This window comes from Propithecus coquereli, unplaced genomic scaffold (genome assembly GCF_000956105.1).
Source record: "Propithecus coquereli isolate 6110/MARCELLA unplaced genomic scaffold, Pcoq_1.0 Scaffold177, whole genome shotgun sequence".
Classification (NCBI taxonomy): Eukaryota; Metazoa; Chordata; class Mammalia; order Primates; family Indriidae; genus Propithecus; species Propithecus coquereli.
Window position 1 is genome coordinate 5,304,913 of NW_012142412.1, and position 4,734 is coordinate 5,309,646.

The 4,734-nt window shown below is 37.8% G+C and overlaps 1 non-coding gene across 1 annotated transcript; it reads left to right on the forward strand.

Annotated features, from left to right (window-relative positions):
- Positions 1 to 3,842: 3,842 nt before the first annotated feature.
- On the forward strand, positions 3,843 to 3,916 carry TRNAI-AAU. The gene has a single exon. It is a non-coding gene; the product is annotated as a tRNA-Ile (tRNA).
- The last annotated feature ends 818 nt before the right edge of the window (positions 3,917 to 4,734 follow it).

The following is a 4,734-nucleotide window of genomic DNA, read 5'->3' on the forward strand; positions in this document are numbered from 1 at the left end:
TTTTATACTCCATATAATAAATATGAATAATATTTTCTTAAATATTTACTGGGAATTTGCATTTCCTAGCTATATCATTTTTTAAGCATTTTTTTTCACCTTTTGTTTTTGGTAAACTAAAAAAAAAAAAATAGAAATGGCAAGACAGTTTTCGTGTTTGGAGTAGCTCATTAAGGAGCTATTTTGAGCTTATAAAAGATGCAAGTCTCCTCTTCAGAGAAGTGGCTGACTATAGGACCAGGGCAGGACATATACAAGATGAGCCTGGAGTACCTTGTAGTGTAAGAAAGTAAGGAAGTGCTCAAAACAAAAACAAAAACCAATAAAAATCCACACTGATGGGGGTATGTCACACGGGCGAAGGAACAAACTGAAACAGCTCCCGGTGGCCAAAGCTAGAACAATTCAAGCAACAAAATAAAATAGTATTGGATTATAACCCAAAGTAAGAAATAAATATCCATTAGTCCATACTAACATGAAGGATTCACTAAATTAATCAATGGGAGGGAAGAGACAGTCTCTTATGCAGAAGAATTCCATATAAATTATGGAGATACTCCACCCTAAACTAGCGCAAACGTAACTCCTCACTCCTTAAGTGTGGGCTGAAAATTGTAACTTTCTTCCAAAGAGTATGGTATGGAAAGGGAATTTAAAAAGCGTAACTTTACAGGGGAGAAATGTGATGTATTCCTCGGCCAGGTGATCAAGGTCAACATTAACAATGATAAGTCATGGTCATAGTAAAATTTATCCTTGATATGATGTGATGAGAATGGAGCTTTACCCCGTGATCTTCCTCTCAAAAACCCCTAACTCCAGTCTGTTATGGGAAAAATATTAGACGAATTCCAATAGAGGAATGTTCTACAAAATACCTGGCCAGTACTCCTCAAAACCGTCAAGATCCTTGAAAACAAGACAAGACTGAGAAACTATCACAGCCAAGAGGAACCTAAGAAGACACGACCGTTAAATGGAATGCGATGTCCTGACTGGGATCCTGGGACAGAAAAAGGCCACTAGGTAAAAACTACGGAAATCTCAATCATATGGATTTTAGTTAATCGTAATGCATCGATACTGTTTCATCAATTGTAACAGAGGTACCATAGTAATTTACGATGTTAATAATAGGGGAATTTAGGGGGTAGAAGAGAACTATTACCTGCTTAATTTCTCTATAAATCTAAAACTGTTCTAAAAAATAAAGCCTATTAATTGTTTAAGAACTCATACAACTGTGTTTACACTTAATAAAAGAAAACGTACACAGTCTCTAATCAGAAAAGCTAAGAGCCCATAACATTTTCTGTACGTGAAGGTGGCATCTCATCTGAGGTTATATCTTTGCCTCTCCCAGACAATTCTGGTCGAAAGCTATTTAAAAAGAAAAGAAAAAAGTATTCTTTTCTGATAAAAAGAAATTACTTGTGAATCTTTATTATTCCTTTGCAGTCACATGGAGACAGGTAATTTAATAAGATCAAAGCTGTGTTGAAAGAGATCTCGTTTCAACGCAAAACCCATAACTTTCATTATTTGAGATAGCTAATGCATGATTTCTCAGAATTGGAAATAGAGACTGCATTTGAGTAATGGATTTTAAGAAATAATATTTGATATGTGAAAGAAGGAGAGATGCCTTTTTTCTGAATTGTTACATCGTATTAAAAATACATGTGTCCCGGGCTGGGCGCGGTGGCTCACGCCTGTAATCCTAGCTCTCTGGGAGGCCGAGGCGGGCGGATTGTTTGAGCTCAGGAGTTCGAGACCAGCCTGAGCAAGAGCGAGACCCCGTCTCTACTAAAAATACAAAGAAATTAATCGGACAACTAAAAATATATAGAAACAATTAGCCGGGCATGGTGGCGCATGCCTGTAGTCCCAGCTACTCGGGAGGCTGAGGCAGGAGGATCGCTTGAGCCCAGGAGTTTGAGGTTGCTGTGAGCCAGGCTGATGCCACGGCACTCACTCTAGCCCGGGCAACAAAAGCGGGACTCTGTCTCAAAAATAAATAAATAAATAAATAAATGTGTCCCCAAGAGTAAAATATGAATTGGGATCAACCGGGATGAGGATGATGATACAGATGGAAGAACGTGTGACTTAATAAAAATAAGTAATATAGGCCATTCCATTGGCGGAGACAGAGATAGCAGGACAAAGTCAAATGCGGCAAACCTGGAAGGAAGCTAATTCAAAGAAAGGGTGAATGGGCTAAAAGTATAGTTTCTGGGCCAAGGAGGACAGTCGGTCAACAGCATTAACTTGTACCAAGTGGGTCCAAGTACTGCAGTATGTTCAACATCAATGCTACAAATAGGAACTATGCACGATTATGCAGCCATTGCTCTGGGAAACTGAGGCAGGAGGATCACTTGAGCCCAGGAGTTCCAGGCCACAGTGAGCTATGACTGAGCCACTGTATTCCAGCCTGGGCCCTGTTTCTAAAAAAAAAAAATTATACAGCCATATTTCTAAAATAGCATACTTACATACAGCACCGTTAAGAGCCTTACCTAGGTATCAATGCCTTTTTCAATAAATAGAATACATGAGCTAAGTAAGCAAAAAGAAACAAAAAATAAGCCAGGCGTGGTGGCTTGTGCCTGTAGTCCCAACTACTCGGGAGGCTGAGGCAGGAGGATCGCTTGAGCCCAGGAGTTTGAGGTTGCTGTGAGCTAGGCTGACACCACAGCACTCTGGCTCGAGCAACAGAGCAAAACTCTGTCTCAAAAACAAACAAATGAACAAACAAACAAAAATCTTCCAAGGCACCCAGAGAGAAAAAGGCCAGGCAGAACAAAAAGATTTTATAATGATAAAAATTAAACTCCTGCAAAAGACAGATAAAAATCTCAATGTAAAATAATAAAGAAACAAATAACAAAATAAAAGCAGTTAAAGAGATTCAAGTATAGCACTGAAAAATAATTTTTCAATTAAAGATTTCAATACATCTTTTCAATAAATGGTGCTGGATCAATTGGACACTTACAGACAAAAATAACAATAAACCTCAACATAAATTTCATCCCTTGTACAAAGATTAACTCAAACATGGATTGCAATCTTAAAATATAAAACTTTTAGAAAAAAAAAATACAGGAGAAAATCTCCAAGGGCTAGGACTAGGCAGAGTTCTTAGATTGAAAATGCTAAACGATAAAAGGTTGAAAATGCTAAATGAACTTCATGAAAATTAAAAACTCTTTAGATGCTATGAAGAGACAAGCTACAGAGTGGGAAAAAATACTTGTGCACTACGTATCTGACAATAGGCTTGTATCTAATATACATAAAGAACTCTCAAAACTTAACAGTTGAAAATCGTAAAGTCCGATTAGAAAGTGGACAAAAGACACGAAGAGACATTTCCTTGAAGAACATATACAGTAGGAAAATAAGCACATGAAAGATGCTCAACATCATTAGCTATTAGGGAAATGCAAATTAAAACCACAATGAGATATCACTATATACATTTCAGAATGGCTAAAATAAAAAAAATTAGTGATAACAGCAAGTACTGGTAAGAATGCAGAGAAACGATTGCTCATAACATCTTTTGGTCACTCTGGAAAACAGTTTGGTAGTTTCTTTAAAAAGTAAACATGGAACTATCATACAACCTAGCAATTACACTCCTGGGCATTTATTCCAGAGAAATGAACACTTACATTCATACAAAAACTGTACACAAATGTTCACAGCAGTTTTATTTTGTAATAGTCCAAAATGGAAAATATCACAGACATCCTTCAATGGATAAATGGTTAAATTATAGTACTAAAGTATATGAAGTTGAGAAGTTAAAAAGAGGTAGGAAGCCAGGTGGCCGGTTAGCTCAGTTGGTTAGAGCGTGGTGCTAATAACGCCAAGGTCGCGGGTTCGATCCCCGTACGGGCCAAACGGGCAACTTTTTGGCCAGAATTTCAAAAATAGCTGGGTGTCATGGCGCACACCTTGTAGTCCCAGCTACTCGGGAGGCTGAGGCAGGAGAATGGCCTGAGCCCAGGAGTTTGAGGTTGCTGTGAGCTAGGCTGACGTCACAGCACTTTAGCTCAGGCTACAGAGTGAGACTCTGTCTCAAAAAAAAAAAAAAAACCACAAGAGAACAGGAGGGATAGTGAAGTAGGAGGGGAGAGCTCTCATGGGCCAGAGGGAAGAAAAGAGGGTAGGAAAGAATGAAAGTACTCTATAAGCTTTATTTTATTGGGGTGAAAGTATGAAAGAATGAAAGTACTCTATAAGCTTTATTTTATTGGGGTGAAAGTATACTTCTTTTTGGGGGAAATAGTGTATATTACTGGAGGAAATTATGAATATAGAAAGCACTAACAAAATAAAGAATTATCCAGTGATAAAACACACATTTATATATATATGTGTGTACACACATATATATTTTTAAACAATATTCATAAACTTCTATGCAATGAACAGCAAATTGGCTAAGTACATAAACACAAATAATCAGAAATGCAAGGAGAGATTTATAAAAATATAACACATACCTAGCTCTTAGATTTGAACAGATTTACTGAATAAAAATAAGTAGGTGTAGGCCAGATGTGGTGGCTCACGCCTGTAATCCTAGCACTCCGGGAGGCCAAGGTGGGAGGATCACTCGAGGTCTGGAGTTCGAGACTCAGCCTCAGCAAGAGCAAGATCCCGTCTCTACTAAAAACAGAAAGAAATTAGCTGACAACTAAAAATATATAGAAA